This window comes from Gopherus evgoodei, chromosome 2 (assembly GCF_007399415.2).
Source record: "Gopherus evgoodei ecotype Sinaloan lineage chromosome 2, rGopEvg1_v1.p, whole genome shotgun sequence".
Lineage (NCBI taxonomy): Eukaryota > Metazoa > Chordata > Testudines > Testudinidae > Gopherus > Gopherus evgoodei.
This window is the reverse complement of record NC_044323.1, coordinates 244,954,026-244,979,613: the sequence shown is the minus strand read 5'-3', so window position 1 is coordinate 244,979,613 and position 25,588 is coordinate 244,954,026. Positions and strand designations below refer to the sequence as shown.

General features: G+C 40.4%; 1 protein-coding gene across 6 annotated transcripts in view; it reads left to right on the top strand.

Annotated features, from left to right (window-relative positions):
* Positions 1-25,588, top strand: part of PAG1 (phosphoprotein membrane anchor with glycosphingolipid microdomains 1) — a 156,907-nt gene that overhangs the window by 82,609 nt on the left and 48,710 nt on the right. For 3 of the 6 annotated variants that reach the window (XM_030553339.1, XM_030553342.1, XM_030553337.1), the window contains one exon: positions 9,807-9,890. The gene's annotated coding sequence lies outside the window, so the exon portion shown is untranslated. Of the gene's footprint in view, positions 1-5,629; positions 5,756-9,806; positions 9,891-25,588 lie in introns of those variants that run through there. The other 3 variants (XM_030553338.1, XM_030553341.1, XM_030553340.1) reach the window with 2 other exon arrangements.

The following is a 25,588-nucleotide window of genomic DNA, read 5'->3' as shown; positions in this document are numbered from 1 at the left end:
ACTTTGATTTGACATCTGTATTTCAGTTACTCATAAAAGTTCAATACATTCCACATCTTTCAATATTTTATGTCAAGAAGAAATTCTAAAGTTTACACTTTATTCTGGATGTTGTATAATATATCTTTTTACCTACATGTATGTAAGTAAAGTGTGTGTATGAGAGTGCAAGAGAAAAGGAGTATATTACATTTTTCATAAGATTTGATCAAATACAATTTCCCTGCTAATAGAATATTGAAAATTCTAATAACTACACTGGTAATTCCAAAGATTTGTAATGTGTTCCTGTGATTACTTTTCCTAACATGGGACAAACCTTCTTTGACATTTTTAAAAACAAACATAGCTTAAAGGTATTCCTTTTAACTTCCAATCTGTAGTTCCACAGTCATTCTTGCATTCAGTGCTAGAGTTCTTTTTTCGCCATCCAAACTGCCCTAAGCAATGTCTCTTTTTCCCTGGATGTTATGCTCTTTTAAATATTCTTCTTTAGTTCTTAGTGTTCGTGTAAAGAATGTATGTAAGAAATTCACTGGTGTAAATCCAGTGACATTGAAGTTAATGAAGTTCTTTGGCTTTGCATTGCTGTAACTGAAATCAGAATATTATGCACAACATTTAAAAGCATTTTCCATGCCTCTGGAAGTTTATATAAGTTTCATACTCTATTAGGGAATAATGGCCTCATCTTTATGTGTCAGAGGAGATGCTGTAAAAGCAGTTACCAAGGCATAAGAAGATTCAGAATAGCTCAGGGTCACACAAGCTCAGAGGAAAAAAGAATGTGATAAATTATATTAATACTAGCTCTTAATCTCTATATATTATTTAGCAATACAAATCTATCTGGGAAATACAATTTGGGTAAGTTGCCCTGAGTTTTTGTTGTGAAGTACTAAATTCCCCATAGAAGTATCTCTGCCACATTGCACTAGGTCTGTGGTTCCCAAACTTTAACAACCTGTGAACCCCTTTCACTAAAATGTCGTCTCGTGAACTCCCTCCTAAAAATGAATATTTCCAGGGGTTTTCTCCTTTACCTGAGTATAAATTATAAAAGCAGTGATCTTGGAAATATAAAATTTGTTTTGATGACATGCTTATTACACACTATTTTTTATTATTATTATTATTATTTATCATTACAGTATTTTTATTACATTATGAAAATGGCAATACTCTTCCAAGATCTCACTTTCATACCATGTATCATTTTCAATGACCCTGTTATAAGACAAGGCTGCTATGTTTCATCAAGAAGTATGAGATATGAAACCAGCATGAAGGCATTTAAGAAGCCAACTTAAAGAGTTTCTCCTACACAAGCATTCAGGTCTTGAGCTGTCTAGGCAAACAATGCACATTACAACATAGCTTAAACTTGTTCTTCTTCATCATTTTTAAAACTATACTAGCTGCCTATTTAATTTTAAAAACAGCAAAAAATATCCATCTCCCTTTCAATTTCTTATAAGGAGTCTTGAAGTTTAAATCTCCTCAGTGTGATAGATATGCTTGCTGTAATCTGCTTAACTCTTGGAAGTCCAGGGGCTCCAGGCTGCTGGCCTCATGGGTCCCTAGGGACAGCTCTGTCCGCCATTAAGGAATTTTTTCCCAAGAACCCCCTGTAACATTTCACGAACCCTAGTTTGGGAACCACTGCACTAGGTGCACCTAGGTGCATGAGTTTTTGTTTAAAAATCTGAGAGGACAGAATAAAAGTAAAAATACCACTGAACTGGGATGAGATTGCACAGAAGACATTCCTAGATATCCGCAACTATCTTCTAGGCTGCATGGGAAAGACTTTGAGCTCCTGGTAACTGCCATTTAATCATGCTATTCTTGAAAATACCACCTCCAACCCAAGGTATTTAATGAATGACATCTCAGTCTGTTGATGCTGCGCTGCCATTCCCAGATGTTACACACTCAGGAGAAAAATGTTACAAGAATTAGTGGAAAATAATACTGACGCCCACCATTTTCAGATATAGTACAGGGTTTAAAAGGGAGGAGGGGAAATAAAGTTGGCCTACAGTATGACACTCTTGCTGGCCAATTCTTAGGCCCGGTCTATACTTAAAAGTTAGGCTTACATATCTGTGTCAGTCAGGCATGTGAAAAACATTTACCCCAATCAACGTAGCTATGTCAAATAACCCCCAGTGTAGATGCAACTGTGTCAATGGAAGAATATTTCCATCAATGTAGCTATCCTTGCTCATGGCGGTGGTGTCCCTGCACTGACAGGAAAACCTCTTCCGTTGCTGTATGCTGCATCTGTACTGCAGGGTTATGCCGGCATAGCTATGGCATCTTCGCTATGCTGGTATGGTCGCCCTTTGTTGTATTGATTCTGTTTGGTTCTAGCAATGAATATGTCTCAATGTATGTAAGATTTAGGTATTGTTTTCCCTTGCTATTTATAAAGTTGTTCATGAGTTCTGGCCTCCTGGCATTTCTTTAGTTTGAGACATTTTCTTGCTTTCAGAGAAGGGAAAAAACCCACTGAAGCAGTTTTTTAAATGTATAAAAGTATAAGGATTTTCAAATCATTTATACAACTCTATAGGGAAAAAACAGGTCAGATTTGAGGTCCATCAACCCTGACACTGCCCCTTTAAGCTAAATTGTATTTTCCTCTGGAATATTTTTTGTACATTTCAGATATTATGTCAAAGAAATTTTACACCTAAAATTCAACCAGGTTAACATCATTAGATTTCTGTTTCCTAAATCAAGGTTAAAAACAGAATCAAGGCACCACTTGGAATACTTGTGTGTAATGTTAATAAGGGAGTGTTGTGGTTGTTTTGTGGCAGTGCTTAGAGGTCTCAAGCAGCATATTGGTCCCATTGTGCCAGGTGCTGGTAGATATGGTCCTTGCTCCAAAATGCTTGTAGTAGAGACTAGGACAAGTGTTTTGATTATTTTCTGATTTACCTCTGGATAAACTTAACTACCCTTCAGAACAGGGGTTTTCACCATTTCCAAGGCCAGAACAAACCATTGTGATGATCCAGTCTGATCTTCTGTATATACAGGCCAGAGAACTTTCCCCAAATAGTTCCGAGAACACATGTTTTAGAAAAACAACTAGTCTTGATTTAAAAATAGTCAGAGATGGAAAATCCACCACAACTCTTGGTAAAATTGTTCCAAAAATTAAATATCATCGTTAAAAATGTGTGCCATATTTCCAGTCTGAATGTATCTAGTTTCCTCCTAGCCATTGGATCGTATTATACCTTTCCCTGCTAAATTGAAGAGCCAATTGTCAAATATTTGTTTCCCAAGTAGGTATTTACAGACTGTAATCAAGTAATCTTTTAGCCTTCTCTTTGTTAAGCTATGAATAAAAAATTTGGGATGGTCATTTGGGACTGTCCTGTTCTATCATGTCCTTAAAAAAATGCTTGTACATTAAGGGACAAGTTCTTACTTAGCTTCTGTGCACTTTTCACTAACACTACACTCCCACTAAAGTTTCCTGAGTGAGGATGTTAGGATTTGGCCTAATTCAAATTACTCCTGATGCACTGTTTTGTTTTGTTTTTTTAAGTTAAGAAATTCCCCTTCCATCTACAAACTAATCTTCTAAATTCAATTGCAAGCACCTAATATTATTTGTTCATAGGAACCTGCAGCCATTCATTCTTTAGAATAACTTTTTAAAGTAGTGTTAAGGTCCCATAATGACAGGCCTGGAGAATGAGGTATTTTATCCACAGAAGTGACCAAAGCAACAGGTGCCAGCTATTAGAAGTTAATAAATAGGTTTAGCTTGAACTTCAGCAGTATAGGTGTCCCATATTGCGCTGTCAATGAGCATCTATACTGACCTGGCAGGACCTACTCTGGACAGGTGGAAGGGCCCCTGCCAGCAAATTGCTAAATAATACTGATTGCAATGGGAAATTATTGTAATGTTACCATAATTCATCTGGGAACTGGAACACGTCCACAATCGTGCTCCATCCTGGCTAAATGGTCCCTGAATGTTATTAGTGGCGATCAGCTTTAAGAAACAGTATTGTTTCCTCCTGCTACATATAACGCAGTGGTTTTCAAACTGAGGTACGTGTACCCCTAGCTCTTGTCAGGGGTACGCAAGAAAAATCCTGTAATGGCAGACATCACATCATGTTATCCTTTACTGACCCTTTTTTCCCCTGTTTTTATAGGTATATTCTGACCCTATCTCAGATAGAGGCATGCAGTAGGTTACATTATTTGGGTAATCAGCCTAAAAAGGTTGTAAACTACTGATATAAAGTAAACTTTGGATATTTAAAAATCTTCCAGTTAAATTAACTGTAAACAATATCAAAGTCATGTGTTCCACATATGGGAATACCCCAAATCCTTGTCAGGCTGGCTCGAAACACTGAAGTCAATGGGAGTTTTGCCATTGACTTAGTGTTAGTGGATCAAGGATTTTACCCCTGGTTACTTCACTTGGCCTTCCCAACTCAGAACTGCTCCAAGCGAGGTCTGAACTGTACTTTGCCTGAGGCTGAGGCTGTGATTTTGCAAAGAACTATGCACACGAGTTCAGTAAGACTATTCATGTGCTGAACTTAAAAGCACATACATAAATCTTTGCAGGATCAGTGCCTGATTTTTGTTCCAGTTGAAAGGAGAAGAAGTAGAACTGTGAAGTTAACTCTGGGCATACACTATGCCCTGCCTTCCAAAATATATTGGTTGAAACTTAAGAGCATTTATTTGATTCTTAAAGGTAAAAATTTACACAACTGCTTTAAAAAGGGATGGCTGGTATACATCATTCATTGCCAAAAGAGCTTTATGGGGAAGAGTGTAATAAATTTAAGAATTTTACTATCCTCCTCTGCATATTGACAGCTGTAAGCATCTGCTAAGAAAGCCATTCATTGTTGGTAGAATGTTTCTCATAAAGTACTTGTTTTGGAAGGTCATCAACTATCATGCGTTCTGGAAAAATTAAATTGTAATGTCGTTTGGAAAAAGTGAACAGACAGATTTGTTTGGAGGATTTTTGATGTATAACTTCAGACTCTCACAGTATAAACCATAGTATTAATACTCTATTCCAGAAATTAAGCCTTAGCAAAAGGAGCAGAATTCATAGTCAAGTTTCAAAACAAAATACATAGCAGACCATTTAAAACATACATTGCTATATCAGTGTGAGATTTCTCTTCCAGATGTTAATCTTTATGATTTGAAACAACCTTTTCTGCCACTTACATTATATCCCAAACAACTCCTCCCCTATTGCTCTCACAGGCACCCACATATCTGAAATAGAAAAAGCATGAATCAAGTTGACAGAGAGTATTCTTCCTATTATATGTTTCATTTCATCGTTAAATGTAAGGTTTTGTGCATAATGCACTAAATAATTTTTAATGGAGTTTTGGGCAATCAAAAACGCACCAGTTTTTCCCATCAGTTAAACTATCCCAAGGACAGGGTAAAAGTACAGGGTTGTACATTAGAGGAGTGTCTTTGTGATACTGTTCATTCTCTGTTCTGACAGAGAAGGCATTGTTTGCTCCCTGTAATATGCTTGGCAGCCAAATAAGGTAGAGATTTGTGCTGCGCATACAGAATCAGAAAGTAGCAGAGTGGACAAGAATATCAGAATTCCAAGAATTGGATTAACTAGAAGACGGAATGTTATAATGTGCTGCTAATAGCTTTTCATGGTGTCTTTGGTAGAATAGAAATGGGTTCCTGGATGAAGAAACCTTTTCAGTTGAAGGTAATATTTTCACTTTTATGGTAGCACATTAGTTAATGCTGTTTAATCCATTATTAATTAAAAATGCACACAATAGGAACAGAATAGTTCAGCAGTCTGCAGCATTCTTTGGAAGAATCGGCAGTTTAGAACAAACAGTAGCTTGATAATACTGGGTCTTGCAGAAATTGAGGATTATTTAAATTCAGACCCGTTCCCCTATTAGAGCAGCTCCCATTACCATTAACGAGAAATTCTTTATGTGCTCCCATCAGGGGAAGAAAAGACCATTTAGTCTCTCAGCCTTCATTTTATACTCAGCAGCTACTGTATATATGCAGTGTGACTCGAGGATTTTGCTAACGGAGCTGCTTTTCTGTATGGCCACTAGATAGGATAAATAGCTCTGCATGTTACCAGATACAGTTCTCTGCCTCTCAGGTGTTCCCTGTGGTAAAAAACATTCCACATTGTGGTGAAAAATTAACATTTGTTCCACATAGTACTGCAGAAAGAAAAAAACAGCTTGTGTTTATTAAGCAAAATTTCTTTTGGCATTTTGTGATTGCAAATTGTGCTAAGCAGTTGTTTATGTAGTAATGCATATGTATTTCCCCTATGTCCTTACCAGTTAAATGGCAATTTTTTGTGCATTTCTACTTTATTTTTCATTTTTCTACTTCTATAAAAAATATATTTTGTCTGAGCAGTTACAGGTTTTCTGGTTGTTTTTGTTATTGTCATCCTCTGTGAATGTTTCAGTTGTAAGAGCATTATTGGAAGTGTTCATGCTGCATTAAATAGCCATTTTTGGTTTAATAAATACAGTATGAACATGATTTTCAAAAGTCAGTGACTAATAATTTTGGGTGCCCAACCTGAGATGCCTTCAGAACTGAGCTCCCACCCTCAGAGTCAGGTTCTCTTAAGGTGTCTCAAGTTGGACTTCCAACATCTGGAGAACCTAAAATCACTAGTGACTTTAAAAAATCTTGGACTTTGGTACTTAAACAGAAAAGAAATCAGAAATGAGGAAAGTCTGCTGCTCACAATAGCAAATCTTGTGATATACCTCTCCTTTCGTACTGTATATCGGAGCATCAACTGTTGCACATCGGAGGCTTTCATTCAGAAAAACATTGCCAGTACCATCTGTGTGCCTGGTACCATGTGCCAGTTCCACACGGCACACTCGACTTTGTGCTCCCGTGCTGTTTTCATCTCCAGGGAACCACCATTTCAAATAGCAAACACATCACTTTGTATGGGAAGTCGTTGAAACATACGGATAATGACAACAGCAGCCGTTGCCTATCACACTGAACAAAAGGCTGCCAAAAACAGTAGGGATTACTAGCTGACCAGCTAAAGAGTAGGGAACTACAAGCTTACTACCCACAAGTCAATCGCCACACTAAGCCAACAGTTAAGGAGTGAAAAGAAAATATCATTTGGCCACAAGAGACAGAGATGGTGATAGGATTTCACTTGAAATACTGTACCTGAAAATAAATACTGTTGGCAGTACAGGGTCTTCCCTTGATGTACACATGTAACTCCTATGAATCCTTATAGAACTAGCGAGGCAGCTACAAAATGGAGTTGGGTCAGAACTAATAGAAAGAGCAAATCTTGAACCAGCCTTTTTGCTCCCTGCTAAGAACAGTCATCCCTCTTGGCTGGCCTGCCTGAAGTGCTCTGCCTCCTGCTGCTTCTGGATCCTACCACTTCCTTCATGCTGGGAAAGAGAACAGACCCAGGGGTCTAGGGCAGGAGAGGCCAGGACTGAGGAACTTCTGGCCCAAAGCCTAGAGCAACTTTTGCAGGCAGGCCAGCCAATGAGAGTTTGTGGGCAGAGAGCAGGAGAGAAGAGTTCACAGGTCAGGTTTTGGGGAACCTCAGGGGGATTTTGGGGTTCTCTTTATGGGGGGGAGAGGGTGGAAATGTAGGAATGGAAATTGGATTCAGAGAAGGAGGATGGGGAGTGGTTAGATTCTCTGGCCACGTCCAGACTACTCGCCGTATCGGCGGGTTAAAATCGATTGCTTGGGGATCGATATATCGCGTTTAATCTAGACACGATATATCGATCCCCAAGTGCGCTTATATCAATTCCGGAACTCCATCAACCCCAACGGAGTTCCGGAATCGACACGGAGAGCCACAAACATCGATCCCGCGCCGTCTGGACGGGTGAGTAATCCGATCTTAGATATTCGACTTCAGCTACGTTATTCACGTAGCTGAAGTTGCGTATCTAAGATCGATTCCCCCCCCCCAGTCTGGACCAGCCCTCTGAAAGAGTGTATTCATCCGAGAATCCCAACCAGTGCAGAGTGCTGAGGACAGATACTTTGTTCTTCTGAGTCCTAAGAGCTAAACATTTGATAGTCCATTAAAAGTTCTGAGAATCTTAGGGTGGTAAAATTCACTTCTGCTGATGGTGGTAATAGAGTTACACCTGCTCATCCCACTAGTGTATTTAGCCCATTCTGTTTAATCTTGTTAATTTCAATCCTCTACTAACTCACAAGAGCTGATCTAGCAAAAGGAGTTGAGGTGCTCAAGGTGCACACAAACACACATGCACTTTGTTTATCATGTTGAGTTGTGTCAGTTCCAACAGCTGGGTATTAAAGATCGTTGTAGCCCTCACACTATGGAGGCTTTAATATCAAAGAAATAATAACCCCCCACACATGCCTGATAAAGAAACATTTGGAAGCAAGAAGTCTTTTTGTGAGATGGGTCCTTTTAACGGTTTGTCAGCATTGAAGCTCCTGAGTTCTGGGGAGTGCAGGAACAGCTCCCTTTGTGCATTCCTGGGGAGGGGAAGGGTTCACACATCATCTCAAAGGAGGATGGGATGGTCCTACTTTCCCTCTGCATTAGCCTGTAGGTGGGGAAGGACTAAGCTAGACCCCATATTGAGCCATTTATAGAACAACATCAGTGTTTGAACTATGCCATTTGTAGAATATCAACAGGCAGGAGAAATCTTTGTTCTTTTGATTAAGGAGACAAATTCCAAAAAGCACCTACTCTGACCTAGGAAGATATTTCAAAGCAAGAAAAATATAAATAAATCTGGAGCTGCTTGTTAGATAAATGATGGGTCTCACTTGCCATTCACTTCATTGGAAGCAGGATTTAGTGTGTGTGTGTGTGTGTGTGTGTGTGTGTGTGTGTGTGTGTGTGTGTGTGTGTGTGTGTGTGTTTTCTAGACTAACATTAGGAGTTTGAACCAACAAACAGGAAATTCAGAGTTAGAGCTTGTCTACACACAAGAGGCACTGAAAGAACTAGACTGGTTTTGTAAAAAGTGACACAGAGTCCTGTGGCACCTTATAGACTATCAGAAGTATTGGAGCATAAGCTTTCGTGGGTGAATACCCGCTTCGTCAGACGAAAGTTTATGCTCCAATACTTCTGTTAGTCGATAAGGTGCCACAGGACTCTGTCGCTTTGTACAGATCCAGACTAAGACAGCTATCCCTCTGATAGATTGGTTTTGATTCCTGCCTTTAGTTATTTCAGTGTGAGTCTATGTGAGGACATTCTTATTTTGGAGTAAATTTTCCCTGTTTCGGTTTAACCCTTTGGAAGGAAAAACAACAAAATAATACATCAAAGTAAGGCACTCTTATGCTGAACCTATGTATTACCTGGCTTTGGTTGGTTTAAGCCCAACATTTTACATCACTTTTTGTACTGGAGTTTCATCTCTTAATAAGGATGTTGCTTAATTTGCCAAACAATTACATAGCTGTTATTCATTCAGTTAATAAAAGATGCTGGGACAGACATATGTGCACCAAAATGCGCTATCCACATAAAACTCTTACTTAACGTTCGTTTGCTGAATGCCAGATTTTTAATGTATATATAGTAACCATTTCCTCTGCCGTGTATTAGACAAAACAGGCAGATTTAGCTTGGAGTGGAATGCTTTTGGCTTTCACAGTTATATTTTCTATGCTGTACTAGTATTTAGAAGCAAAAAGATGGCTCTGTGTTTATAACTTACAGGAAGTGCTTGCAATAATATTTTAACCACTACTTCATTTTTCAGCACTCAAGCTTTGTTTTCCCGTTGGGAGGACCTGCATGACAACCTCAGAGGACACTCCTGCCAGGTAGGAGACACCCACTGAAAGTAAGCTTTGTTTTGTTGGCTTGTTTTGATTTGTTTGTTTTATTTTATTTTTTTAATTTTGCACTTCCTGAATTTCCATATTAAATTATTTTACATGGCAACTAGTGTTTTTCAAGTATGAATTACATATACTGTCATTTTATCATCCTGTGCTAACAAACGTGGTGAAAATTTAATTGCATTATACGTGGGGTAAGGACGTTTTTAAATAGTGTTGTAGATTACAGTATTAAAATTGCAAGCATAATTTTTCCTGCTGGCTTTAAACTCTCTAGGATGGTGGTCACGGGGGGAGAGACATGTCATATGTTCCTTGTACCTTTTATATAGCAGATCAATGAAATACTGTACTGTATTCTTCATTAAAGGATGGGGTAAAAAAAATGAGAGCCAAGGTTTCCTTTCTGGTTCCCCATGAGAACCACTACTCTTCCTCCTACTATCTTGCTCTTCCTCAGTTTCCCCCATCATGCAAGTTCTCTATTTCCTAGCTCCGTGCTCACTTCTTCTCCATCTCCTCCTTCCCCACTTCTTAGAGCTTTGTTCTCTTCCTCTTCCTCCTAGTCTTCAGAGTAGCAATGAGTAAGCTACTCTCTCTGCAAGGCCATCTTTCCCCTGCTTTGGTCCTTCGGTCCTCCCTCACAATGACAGGGAACTCAGCTCACTACTGCTGCCAGGGAACAGAATTACCGGGAAGCTTTGACTTATTCAGCAGCAGACACCTTTTCTCTCTACACCCCTCTGCTGCCATGTTGCAGTCTCTGCAGCTGGCGACAAGTGCATGCTGAGTAGATGGATTGGACAACACTGCTTTACCCACATAAGTTCTAGGTTCCAGTCTGCCTTTGTAAAGGAAACAGGACTCAGAGGCCCAGTATACACTGAGAAAATTCACCACATCAGTGTGTTAATGAACACAATATAATTGACAATGTAAACATAGTTTTGCCTTTAGCGTGGTCAAGGACTGTCATGGTCAAAAGCATGTTACTGGTGATAGTTAACTTAGAGGTTAGATAGTTAACTTAGAGGTACCTTGTGTGCATGAGGTGCGAAGTCATGTTTAATGCCCTGTTAGTCAAAATGTGTGAGCTAACAAGTTCTCTAGCGTAATCCATATCCCCCACACTAGGAGACACTACTGCATTCTCCTCTGAGGGTGAAGGGCTTTGAGGATGTATGGAGGGTCGGGGACATGGCCTTGCAACTATGTAAAGCGTAAGGTTCAGTGGGAAAACTCAGTTTCATCCCAGCAGGCTTTGAGCATCCATGCATATATCACATTTGGTAGATGTGCAGATTAACGAGCCTCTGATAGTGTGGCTGATGTGATTAGGTCCTAGGATGGTGTTCCCTGAATAGATATGTGGACAGGGTTGGCAATGGGCTTTGTTGCAAGGATAGGTTCCTGTGTTAGTGTTTTTGTTGTGTGGTATGTAGTTGCTAGTAAGTATTTGCTTCAAGTTGGGGGGCTGTCTGTAAGCGAGGACTGGCCTGTCTCCCAAGATCTGTGAGAGTGAGGTATCATCCTTCAGGATAGGTTGTAGATCCTTGATGATGCACTGGAGAGGTTTTATCTGGGGGCTGAAGTTGATGGCTAGTGGCATTCTATTACTTTCTTCGTTGGGCCTTTCCTGTAGTAGGTGATTTCTGGGTACTCTTCTGGCTCTGTCAATCTGTTTCTTCACTTCAGCAGGTGGGTATTGTAATTGTAAGAATGCTTGATAGAGATTTTGTCTGAGGGGTTGGAGCAAATGCGGTTGTATCTTAGAGCTTGGCTGTAGACAATGTGTTGTGGTCTGGATGAAAGCTGAAGGCATGTAGGTAACTATAGTGATCAGTAGGTTTCCAGTATAGGGTGGTGTTTATGTGACCATCGCTTATTAGCACTGCAGTGTCCAGGAAGTAGATCTCTTGTTTGGACTGGTGCAGGCTGAGGTTGATGGTGGAATGGAAATTGTTGAAATTATGGTGGAATTCCTCAGGGGCTTCTTTTCCATGGGTCCAGATGATTAGGATGTCATCAATGTAGCGCAGGCAGAGTAGGGGCATTAGGGGACTTTTTTGTTGGAGTATTGCGACTTTGAGGTCTGTAATCAAGTGACCAGGGAGGTTGAAGTGTTCTTCAACTGGTTTTTGAATGTTATAATTCTTCACATCTGATTTGTGTCCATTTATTTTTTTGCGTAGAAACTATCTGGTTTCGCCAATGTACATAGCAGAGGAGCATTCCTTCAAAAACAGACTCCAACAAGAAACTGCAGAATTGGAATTACTGTGCAAACTGGACACCATTAAATTAGGCTTGAATGAAGACTGGAAGGGGATGGGTCATTACACAAAGTAAAACCTATTTCCCCATGCTAATTTTTCCCCTACTATTACTTACACCTTCTTGTCAACTGCTGGAAATGCGCCATCCAGATTATCACTGCAAACTTTTTTTTTCCGCCTGCTGAGAATAGCCTACCTTAACTGATTACTCTCATTGTAATTAGTATGGCAACACTCTTTTTTTTCATGTCCTCTGTGTATATATATCTTCCTACTGTATTTTCCACTACATGCATCCGATAAAGTGGATTTTAGCCCACAACAGCTTATGCTCAAATAAATTTGTTAGTCTCTGAGGTGCCACAAGGACGACTCGTTCTTTTTGCTGATACAGACTAACACGGCTACCAGTCTGAAACTTATTTCTTTAGGCATGCATCTATATACATTTCTGACCAAGTAAGCTTTCTCTATTGGAATAACTAAGGAAATTTTAAAATTTTGCTTTTGTTACTAAAAATGGGAGAACATCTGTTGGTACTTGCCTTACCTTCTCCATTTCTTTGTTCTAACTTTTGGAAATTTAGATTTTATATATCAGCCTCAGAGCTGAAAACATGGATCCTTTGGTTAAAACAAATATTGATTTTGTCATCCTTATTGTTCAGGAAGAAAATACGAAAACAGGAGAGCATGACAAAAGGGAAGGGCCATTTCCCTTGATAAATGCTTTCATTAGAGCACTGACTAATTGTGAATCAGCTTAAGAGTGTCATAATCTGCTGTTTCTACTGAAACATAGCAGAGCAGCTTAAAAAGGTTTTTAACGGGGAAAATAAGACCCATCTATGGAAAATGGAAAGAGCCAAATACTTTAAGTAGTCAGGAGAAAAGTGGGATAAAATGGATTATTTTCTAGACAGGAAAAATAAAGAGCTTTTTTCATAGAATTGTTTGAAGGTCATCAAAACCTTGACTGCTGGTATCCCAGAGAGAGTGAGTGCTAATGAATCAACAGTTTTATTCATTATCTTCTAACCAGTCTCTGGACAGGTAGATAATCCAAACCTCATATATCTCCATGCTTGATCCATAAACTGTTATGGGAGGGTGTGGATTAGTTTAAAGAGAAAAAAATATTTATTTTCCCCCTTGTGATGTGTGGCTGCTCAGTCACTTCCATTAATGTACTTTACTGTAAAGTACTGTTTGTAGCACACACAAATTGGGGGTAGGGAGGGGGGAGGTGGCATCAGATACGTTTTTGGGAGTGGGTGAATAACGTTGCTCTTATAAAAGAAAACAGGACGATTTGAATAATTTCAGAAAAGGTGTATTTTGATGGAGAAAGATACTAGGGAAAAGCAAATGCTTCTCCAGCAATTTAAAGTCTCTGAAATGAGAATATAAATTTCATGGATATAGGGCATTAGATAAAAGGATTTTAGTGAGAGAGGAAGTAGTACTCTTGAGGGGAACAGATTGTGCTGGTAAGCACTTCTTGTGTTGGCCTTTATTTTAAATATTACTTTAGAATGGAGCCTGTAAATCTAGGGATGTTAACAGTTTGGGTGGGAGAAAAGAGGCTTTTCTGTGTAAGGTAAAGTAGAGGAATAATTCTATTGCCCCAGCTATTAAAATAGTTTTAAGATCAGCTTTAAAATTCACATTTACAAGAGTGGTATAGTACAGCGCATTGCAGTTAAGAGAAAGGGGAAGTTGGAATCTGTCCCAAAAACCTAGGTTTAAAAAAAAAAAAGTATATAGTACTTCCCCTTCTGATCAGGTGGGGTGGGGGGAGAATGAGGGAGAGAAACTGCTAGCCGGCTAATAAGCTAACCCTTTCATTGTTTGTTTTGGAGAGCCTTTTAGAATACAATTGAAGAGCCACATCTTGAGGTGCTTACACAGGCAAAACTGACAAGTACCTCATGTTTTGGCCCTATAATATTTTAATGCAAAGAGAAATCAAGTTCATCCTAACTCTGCCTCTTTGGTCTTATGTTTTTAAAATGTATTTATTTTACTATAATAAATTAGTTAATACAATATGAGTGTATTATAAATGGGAATTTCTCATATGATCTTATATACAAGACCCATCATCTCCAGGCTTGAGTTTAATATATATATATATCAAAGGTACCTGTAAAACAAGCCAGCTGTGAAAAAAAGTGGCTCAGAAGCTTTAAAGTTATGAATGTTTAGATTAAGCAAGTTGAAACTTTTTCTTCTTAGATCAATTCAAGCCTACAGAGTAGTTTAAAATGCTGGGAGACTGATTTGCTTCAACCTTGCTATGTTCATAGCTATAATTTAAACACAAAAATCAAGCCAAGTCTGAAGACTGAATGTAACTTATGTTAGGAATTATTTTGTATTATATATTGTACTAATTGACATAAATAATGGTATACTATATTTTAAGTAATAAGTACAAATGGACAATGCTAAGGTTGAGCTCAGAATTTATCCTAGATTGAGAGTACCTGATTTCCCAATTTTAATATTGCGTAGACACTGTTGCACGAAATTTTCTTTTTGGGTGGACAGTCCTGGTGTATATTTTAAGACTAAACTTGCCAATGGAGCTTCTAAATTTCACAGTCTGAAACGGTATGGCTTTATACCATATGCCTCCAGCTGTCCTTGACTAAGGGGCTTGTCTACATTACTGCTTAAGTCAGTTAAACTTACGTTGTTCAGGTATGTGGAAAAAAGTCCCGCTGAGTGACGTAAGTTACATTAACTTAGATGTGGAATAATTACGTGGACAGGAGAGTGCTCTTCCATTGATGTAGCCTGAAGACTTCCTGAGTTTTCAGTCAGATACACCTGTTACTCTTTATTTGGCAATTCATATAAGACGCAGTTTTAGCTTTTCATACTTATATAACTCATGAGTAAACACTTAAACTACTTGACACTAGATAAATACATCCTTATTGAGCAGGATTTATACTAATACTGTCTTAATCAATAAGTGGTCATGGACATTCAGTATCATTAAATTAAATTATTTTCCTAGAAAGAGTTCCTATAAAGCAGCCAATTCCATTTTAGTGTTCCCAGTTAAGTACAGTATACTGTAATAATATTTGACAGTTATCTAGCACATCTCATCCCAAAGCACTTTATAAATATATACTATAAATAATCACTGAAGTATAGCAGTCTCTGGAATGCAGAGAAACAGCCTTCTTGTGCAAAACACTGCTCAGTGGTGGGAACCTTTGTGCACTGATACATGTGGAAAACCCCATCTATTACAGAATGAACCAATAGGCTCTTGAACACGCAGACAGAGCTTCAATTTTTGTGGTCTGGGGTGAAAGTTTTACGAAAGTAAAATGCATGGAGCTCCGTCCATTTACCGTAAGGATGAAAGGCTAATCCAGTTTACCTAGATTGGAACCTGTAGAGTATTTCAAATCTGATGTTTCCACCACCGAGCCATTCTTTCCAGCTAAGTATAAAAGCGCCATTTCTCTCTGTATACCTTTACTCTTGTTTTATTTGTAACAGTAGTTATTTGTTGCTGGATAAATGCTTCTTCCAAACATCCGTTTTGCCCACTCCTTTTCACGTGTCCTGGAAAGCCTCCCACCTCACTCTGGATTCTGTGGAAGGCAGCAGAGCAGGGGCTATTTTCCTCCTTTGAAGTGCTGTTTGTTCCACCAGGTGGATGGGGTTCTTTAATAATAATCATGCTTCACATTTTCAAAGCACTGTGTGAAGGTTAATTTAATTTCTCCTGTGAGATAGGTAAGTATTGTCTCTGTTTTACAGATGGGTAAGTGGAGGCACAGAGCTATTACTTAGGTCACCCAGTAACTTCACTGCAAGGCAAGAACAGATCCAAATACCCTGACTCCCACAAGACCATCTTGCTTTCCTGACACCTGTTGGGGAGCAAGGACTTAGTATTTGTTGATCATGACTCACTGTGCAGCACCTCAAATACTTCAGTTGATGTGAAGGGGGCCAGGCCCACATTTTTAGAGATCTTGAGGCAGCGGCTGCCCTCAGCAATGCAACATCTAACTAATTTATAGTCTGTCTCATTTTCAAAAGAGATTTAAATATTTAGGAGCCTAAAACCAAATGACTACAAATCAGCTAGGTGTTGCAACACTGAGGGCAGCAATGCATAAATATCTTGAAAAATCTGGATGCTCAACATCCATCAAAATCAACTCTCTCTGCATGTTCATTCTAATCAATTATAAATTACTTTAACAATGTAGATTTTATAGAACTCTGATTAGCCTGGTGGGATATGTATGGTTAATTACTCTCACGTTAAAAATTTATACTTTATATCCAGTCTGAATTTATATAGCTTCGACTTCCAGCCATTGGATCATGTTATGCCTGTCTGCTCTGCTGGATTGAAAAGCCCATTATTAAACATTTGTTCTCCATGTTGGTACTTACAGGCTGTAATCAAGTCACCTCTTAACCTTCTCTTTGTTAAGCTAAATAGATTTAGCTCCTTGAGTTTATCATTATAAACGATGTTTTCTAATCCTTTCATCATCCTCATGGCTCTTCAACACCCTTCTTGAAGTGTGAGCACTAGAACTGGACATAGCATTCCAGCAATCACACCAGTGTCAAATACAGAGGTTAAAGGGGAGACTACAATGGGTCGTACTGAAGGGTGAACTGTCAGGCTGGAAGGAGGTTACTAGTGGAGTTCCTCAAGGGTCGGTTTTGGGACCAATCTTATTTAACCTTTTTATTACTGACCTTGGCACAAAAAGCGGGAATGTGCTAATAAAGTTTGCGGATGACATGAAGCTAGGGGGTATTGCTAACACGGAGAAGGACCGGGATATCATACAGGAAGATCTGGATGACCTTGTAAACTGGAGTAATAGTAATAGGATGAAATTTAATAGTGAAAAGTGCAAGGTCATGCACTTAGGGATTAATAATAAGAACTTTAGATATAGATTGGGGACGCGTCAGTTGGAAGCAACAGAGGAGGAGAAGGACCTTGGGGTATTGGTAGATCACAGGATGACTATGAGCCGCCAATGTGATATGGCCCTTAAAAAAGCTAATGCGGTTTTAGGATGCATCAGGCGAGGTATTTTCAGCAAAGATAAGGAGGTGTTAGTATCGTTATATAAGGCACTGGTGAGACCCCTTCTGGAATACTGTGTGCAGTTCTGGTCTCCCATATTTAAGAAGGATGAATTCAAACTGGAACAGTTTCAGAGATGGGCTACTAGGATGATCCGAGGAATGGAAAACTTGTCATATGAAAGGAGACTCAAAGAGCTTGGCTTGTTTAGTCTAGCCAAAAGAAGGCTGAGGGGGGATATGCTTGCTCTTTATAAATATATCAGAGGGATTAATATTAGGGAGGGAGATGAATTATTTAAGCTTAGTACAAATGTAGATACAAGAACAAATGGGTTTAAACTGGACACTAGGAAGTTTAGACTTGAAATTAGACGAAGGTTTCTAACCATTAGAGGAGTGAAGTTCTGGAACAAACTTCCAAGGGGAGTAGTGGGGGCAAAAGACATATCTGGCTTTAAGACTAAGCTTGGTAAGTTTATGGAAGGGATGGTATGATGGGATAGCCTAATTTTGGCAATTCATCTTTGATTATCAGCAGATAAGTATGCCCAGTGGTCGGTGATGGGATGTTGGATGGGATGGGATCTGAGTTACTGCAGAGAATTCTTTTCTGAGTGCTGGCTGGTGAGTCTTGCCCACGTGCTCAGAGTTTAGTTGATCGCCATATTTGGGGTCGGGAAGGAATTTTCCTCCGGAGCAGATTGGCAGAGGCCCTGGAGGTTTTTCGCCTTCCTCTGTAGTGTGGGGCATGGGTCACTTGCTGGTGGATTCTCTGCAGCTTGAGGTCTTCAAACCACAATTTGAAGACTTCAATAACTCAGACATAGGTTAGGGGTTTGTTATAGAAGTGGATGGGTAGGGTTCTGTGGCCTGCTTTGTGCAGGGGGTCGGACTAGATGATCACATTGGTCCCTTCTGACCCTAGAATCTATGAGTCTATGAGTCTATGAGCTTATTGCAGACTAAAAGAATCTTCAGTTTTAAAGTATTGTTTGTTATTTATCCTCTTTTTTTTTGTAGATTGTCTGGTTTAGTACAATTGATTCCACTTAGTAGCATTTCTGAGACATCGCTGAGAAACCCCATATAAGTGAACATAATAGTCCATGTTTTGATTAGTACTCTGTGCCATAGTAACAGTAAAGGTTTTTTTAAAAAAATCTATATTGTATTATAGTCATGAGCACTCTGCTGGATACCAGCTTCTCCCTTAAAAGGTCTAACAACCATTGCTTAAAAAAATCTCTTGGACTTTTTCAGTGCCTTTGATGTGGTTTGTGATATGTTTGAGTTTAAACATCTCTCTGAAGTCGCAGAGTCTACTCAACGGTAATACTTCCAGGAAATCTGATTTTTGTTAAGATTTGTGGTCAAAAGCAATAAAGTGTTATGGGCTAATTTATGTAAAAGCTACTTTATTGGAGCTATTTATGCATTTTATAATGTGCCGATTTTGAGATGAGGAGTTCCAGACATTCTAAGAGTGTGTGTGTGTATATATATATATATATATATATATATATACACACACACATACTCTTACTCAAACATCCTGCCTATGGGTGAATTCAAAAGATTTTTCACCTCTTCCACATCAGTCCAAGACTGGATGCTGGTAATTTTTCCCATCCTGTTCAGGCCTGTGATTTTACACATAACGCAAGGACAAATCCTCACCAGCTCCTTTTTCCAGCACCTGCATATGTTCTGAGGGCGAACAGATGCTCTTACATAGTTGTACACCCTGTAGATACACTGCTATTTTGGGCCAGATTATTATCTCTGTGTGAACAGCTGCATTTCCCAACCTGTCCTACAAACAGTCCACATAACATGTAAAATCCAATTTCCTCCTCCCTGGGTTTTGGCTTCGTTAAAGAAATATAAGAAAAAAGATCAGCTCAAACCTTTGCCCCAGGCTTGGCTACTTTTCAGGTCTGTTCAGCCCACACCCTGGATCTCTCTTCAGAGGCCTACTCTCACTTTTGTATCCAAAAAAGTCACCTGCCTCCAACTGCAGAACCCATTTAACCCTCTTGCACTTTCTAACCTGCTATACCAGTGTAACTAACTACGCTGGAGCTGTTCCAGATATACATCAGTGTAACAAAGCAGAATCTAGCCTGTGTTCTGCATCCTCTCCTCCTAAAGACAAAGAGCATCACTGTGTCGGCATCCACTGACTCAAGATGTGAGTGCGCTAAGATCATGCTCAGTCTTGGGTTCCCCTGAGCTCCTAGTTAAAGCCCCCAACCAGTCTATCTGTTCATTTTCATGAAAAAATAGCTCTGATAGAAATAAATCTCCATTTTTTACTAAAATCTTTTAAAGAAAAATTATCAGAAAGGAGTGTTGCCATAGGGGCTGTGGCAACTGTCATTGCTGTCTCCCAATAGTCTGGAGCAATCTGGATGCAGAGTTCAAAATTGCTGTCTTCATCAGGTATCTATATTAGGATTTATTGATAAATCTTGCCCACTGGCGCAGCTCTGTTGTTGGCAGCAGTGGTGAGCACACAACTGCAGATGAGGCAGCCACCGCCACCAACATATTTGTCACCTCCTAACCCTGCTCAGGCAAATAAACAATACAGTGGTTAAAATGCCAGCACTACCACCCTTGCTGCCGATACCAGCTGTGCGGGTGTTATCAGTAGTGGGAAACTCAATGCCCAGAACCCCTAATGCAAAAAAGGCTTTGAAAGTAGTTGTAGCTAGAGAGTAAACCATGGACTGGATTAGTGATGGATGTATGTCAGTGAAGTATACAGTCACTGTGCTAACTTGATTCTTTAAACAACAAAAAATACTGTGATTGAGTTAAATCAGTGCAGTTAAATTAGAAGGACATAATATGCCGATTGCTTACTAAGAGACACAATAGAGAGTATCAGACTTTGAGGAGATATTGTTTCAATAAAGCCCTGTTAAGAAAACAGTTGCAACTTCATTCCCGATAAGTCTCAGACCCTGAGAATTTATTCTCATTTTATCTCCTTATTAATTAGTCATGACATCACAACTGTGCATGATGGTTTACAAAACTAAAAACACACAGAGATTGCAGTCTACATTAGACACAAAACAACAAATGGATTCAACAAAGAAGGGCTACCTCCCACCCCAAAAATGTGATTCCTGTTGTTATGTTGTGTTCACTCAATTTGTAACTTGTATGTTGTAAACCATTAATAATTAACTTGGAAAAACTACTGTGTCACCACTGGGTACAATAATTAACAGCAAAGCTTTGGAACAAAGACTAACCCTTCCTTTCCAAGGGGCATTTAAATTAAAGGACTGGATTTAAGGGAAGCAATACTACTTAGTGACACCCCTGATCTTTCTACATGTTACTGCTTGTAAGAATCTTTCACCATATGTGGTTGTTGCCTGTTTGAAGCCATTTCTTATGGGTTAATGACACTAAAGGTTGGTTTCATTGTTTGTAATAAATGATGAACCGTTGACACTAAAGCTCTACTTCAACTTTCACATTTCTGTAGCCCTTCATTATGGATGCTTAATGGCTATCTAGACAGCATTTTAACAACATCTTTAAACAAATGAAGGGCTACTAGTCCTATTTCTAGTGCAGGTGTTAGGGATGTTTGTGTGTGTTTATTGGAGTTGTTTTTTGTTTGTTTGTTCTGGGGTTTTTTTGTTTTGTAAATGGAGAGTAGCTTTACTGCAATAGAACTGATTGTCTCTGGTTTTGAGAAACACCCAAAGCCTTCATATAAACAAACAACTCTGTAGGCTCTGAAGTCAGGACTTGGGGTTTACGTCACACAAAGCACCAACATCAAATCCTTCTGGGGGGCTTCCCCAAACACAGGCAGTGAGCTGGTTTCCCCAGGCATATGACTGAGGAGGATTTCACTGCATTTGTCTTTGTGCACTGAAAAATCTGACTTCAGGCCTAGAGATTTATGAGAATGTAAGTCTTTAGGTTGAAGTCAGACATCCTCTCATACTGTTATGCACTGAAGTCAAACCTTGGGGAACATATCTGACGTTTGGATAACAGAGTTTGACTGCATTCACCAAAAAACATAAAATCATAGAATCGTAGGACTTGAAGGGACCTGGAGAGGTCTTCTGGTCCAGTGGTACTCAAAGCCGGTCCAGCGCTTGTTCAGGGAAAGCCCCTGGTGGGTCGAGCCGGTTTGTTAATCTGCTGCGTCCGCAGGTTCGGCCGATCACGGCTCCCACTGGCCATGGTTAGCCGCTCCAGGCCATTGGGGGCTGCAGGAAGGGCGGCCTGCACATCCCTTGGCCCGCACCGCTTCCCATAGCCCCCATTGGCCTGGAACGGCGAACCGCAGCCAGTGGGAGCTGCAATCAGTCGAACCTGCGGACGTGGCAGGTAAACAAGCTGGTCTGGCCCGCCAGGGGCTTTCCCTGAACAAGCGGCAGACTGGCTTTGAGAACCACTGTTCTAGTCCAATCCCCTACACTCATCACATGACTAAATATTATCTAGACCACTCCTGATAGGTATTTGTCTAACCTGCTCTTAAAAATCTCCAGTGATGGAGATTCCACAACCTCCCTAGTCAATTTATTCCAGTGCTGAACCACCCTCATAATGAAGAAGTTTTTCCTAATGTCCAACCTAACCTGCCTTTGCTGCATTTAAGCCCATACCATCTTATCCTATCCTCAGAGATTAAAGAGAACAATTTTTCTCCCTCCTCCTTGTAATAACCTTTTATGTACTTGAAAACTGTTGTCATGTACCCCCTCAGTCTTCTCATCTCCACACTAAACAAACCCTATTTTTTCAAACTTCCCTCATAGATCATGTTTTCTAGACCTTTAATCATTTTTGTTGCTCTTCTCCGGACTTTCTCCAATTTGTCCACATCTTTCCTGAAGTGTGGCACCCAGAACTGGACACAGTATTACAGCTGAGGCCTAATCAGTGCAGAGCAGAAGAATTTCTTCTTTTGTCTTCCTTACATTCCTGCTAATACATCCAAGAATGATGTTTGCTTTTTTTGCAACAGTGTTACACTGGTTTCAGAGTGGTAGCCATGTTAGTCTATCAGCAGAAAGAAGGAGCAGTACTTGTGGCACCTTAGAGACTAAAAAAAATATTTGAGCATAAGCTTTTGTGGACTAAAACCCCCTTCACTGGATGCATGCAGTGGAAAATACAGTAGGAAGATATATATAGATATATATATAGATATATATATATACACACACACACACAGAGAACATGAAAAAATGGGTGTTGCCATACTAACTATAATAATGAGAGTAATCAGTTAAGGTGGGCTATTATCAGCAGGAGAAAAAAAAACGTTTGTAGCGAGAATCAGGATGGCCCATTTCCAACAGTTGACAAGAAGGTGTGAGTAACGCGGGGTGGGGTGGTGTGGGGTGGGGAATTAGCATGAGGAATTAGGTTTTACTTTGTGTAATGACCCATCCACTCCCAGTCTTTATTCAAGCCTAATTTAATGGTGTCCAGTTTGCAAATTAATTCCAATTCTGCAGTTTCTCATTTGAGGTCTGTAATCAAGTGACCAGGGAGGCTGCAGTGTTCTCTGACTGGTTTTTGAATGGTGTAATTCTTGATGTCTGATTTGTGTCCATTTATTCTTGTGCGTAGAGACTGTCTGGTTTGGCCAATGTACGTGGCAGTGGGGCATTGTTGGCACATGATGGCATATATCACATTGGTAGATGTGGATTTTAGCCCACAAAAGCTTATGCTCAGATAAATTTGTTAGTCTCTAAGGTGCCACAAGTACTCCTTGTTCTTTTTAGTGTTACACTGTTCACTCATGTTTAATTTGTGATCCACTATGACCCCCAGATCCCTTTCCGCAGTACTCCTTCCTAGGCAGTCATTTCCCATTTTGTGTGTGTTCCTTCCTAAGTGGAGTACTTTGCATTTGTACTTTGCTACAGTAACTCCTCACTTAACTCTGTCGTCCAGGTTAATGTTGTTTCCTTGTTACATTGATCAGCAATTAGAGAACATGCTCATTTAAAGTTGCACAATGCTCCCTTATAACAGTGTTTGGCAGCCACCTGCTTTGTCCACTGTTTATAGAAAGAGCAGCCTGTTGGAACTAGCTGGTGGGGGCTTGGAACCAGGGTGGACCGGCAGCCCCCCTATCAGCTTCCCTAAGTTCCCTGTGCAACAGCTGCCCAGCAGGCTATCAATTGCTGGGCAGTTCAGCTGTTCCTCCCCACACTGCCCTGTGCTGCTTCTGACCTCTGCCTTGGAGCTGCTCCTGGGAGCCTCCTGTTTGCTGTGCAGCGGACAGGGGAAGAGGGATGCTAATGTTGGGGTGTCCCTCTCCTCTCCCTCTTGCCCCCCCACAGAGCAGGGGGGACACGACAGGGCTCAGGATGGGGGGAGCTTGATGGCAGCAGCTGCTGTCTCAACTTGCTGATCTACTTAAAAAGGCAGTGTACTACTTAGAGTGGGATCAGCCAACTTAAAGGTGCAGTGCACGTCTCTGTGTATGTATGTCTGTCTCTCTCTGCCATACTGTCTCTCCTCCCTCTATTGGTGCTACCTTGTAGAGTGTGAGTCTACATTAACAACAATGTGTTAACCCTTGAGGGCTCAGCCAAGTGCTAGTTCATCATTTAGTAGTAAGGCTTTCCCTGGGAAATATCCCACCCTCTTCTACCCTCTGACTTCACCACCTCAACCAAGCTTCACAATTATCATTTCTGTGTACAGTATTAAATTGTTTTTTTTTAAAACTTATACTCTGTGTGTGTCTGTGTGTGTATGTATGTGTGTATGTAATATATATATATATATAATATATATACACACACTACTACCTCAATATAACGCCACCCAATATAACACAAATTTGGATATAACGCGGTAAGCAGTGCCCGGGGGGCAGGGGGGCTGCACACTCCGGTGGATCAAAGCAAGTTCAATATAACACGGTTTCACCTATAATGCAGTAAGATTTTTTGGCTCCCAAGGACAGTGCTATATCGAGGTAGAGGTGCATGTGTGTGTGTGTGTATGTATATAGTCTTTTGCCTGGTGAACAAAATTTTCCTGGAACCTAATCCCCACCTCCCATTTACATTAATTCTTATGGGGAAATTGGATTCGCTTAACATCGTTTCACTTAAAGTAGCTGTAACAATGCAGGACTCACCCCAGCAGCACCTCCTGGTGGTCATCTTGGGAATTAGCTCTCCAGCCTCCTGAGCACTCTCTGAATACCAGTGTCCCACTGCTGCTTGGCCCCCATGTCCCTCCCTGGACTCCAGTGCCCCTTTATCTGGGGTGCTGCCCTCTGGCAATACACCCCCTAGTCTCAGGGTCTCCCCTCCCCAGGAACCCCCACCTCACCTCAGTTGTAGGCGACTGCCAGTCACCAACTAGCCCCCTCGCCCTGGGGCAGACTGCAGTATAAGCCATTTATCATAGGCAAGGTTGGGTCTGGACCTGTTGCCTCTCTCTGCAACCCAGTGCTTCTATGGGGCCTTGGACATGGTCCTGCAGCCTGGGAAGTTGCCATCCTGGAGCTTCCCCAGCCCCTCTTGCCTTTCCCTGGCACTGCCTCTCACTAGGCACCCTGAGCTTCCCCGCAGCCAGGCTCCTCTCTCTGAAGGCAGAGAGAGACTGTCTGTGCTTCTGGTCCACTGGCCTTCTTATACAGGCCAGCTGTGGCCTGACTGAGGCGCAGCCACAGCTCTGGCTGTTTCCCCAATCCACTGCAGCTTTCCTAGCAGCAGCCATCTTGCTGTCTCAGCCCTCTCCCAGGGCTGATTTCAAGCCCTTCAGGGCAGGAGTCGGTGACTACCCCACTACAGTAGCATTTTTCAGGAACGTAACTACAATGTTAAGTGAGGAGTTATTGTATTTACTTCACACCATTTCTCCAGTTTGTCCAAATCATTTTGAATTTTAATCCTACCCTCCAAAGCACTTGCAACTCCTTCCAGCTTGGTATTGTCCGCAAACTTTATAAGTATACTCTCAATGCTATTATCTAAATCACTGATGATGATATTGGACAGAACCAGACCCAGAATTGATCCCTGCAAGACCCTCTTGATATGCCCTTCCAGCTTGACTGAACCACTGATAGCTACTCTCTGGGAATGTTTTTTTAACCAGGTGTGCACCTGCCTTATAGTAGCTCCATCTAGGTTGTATTTCCTTACTTTGTGTATGAGAAGATCATGTGAGACAGTATCAAAAGCCTTTTATAAAATGAAGATATGCGACATCTACCACTTCTCCCCTATCCATAAGGCTTGTCACCCTGTCAAAGAAAGCTGTTAGGTTGGTTTTACATGATTTGCTCTTGACAAATCTATGTTGAC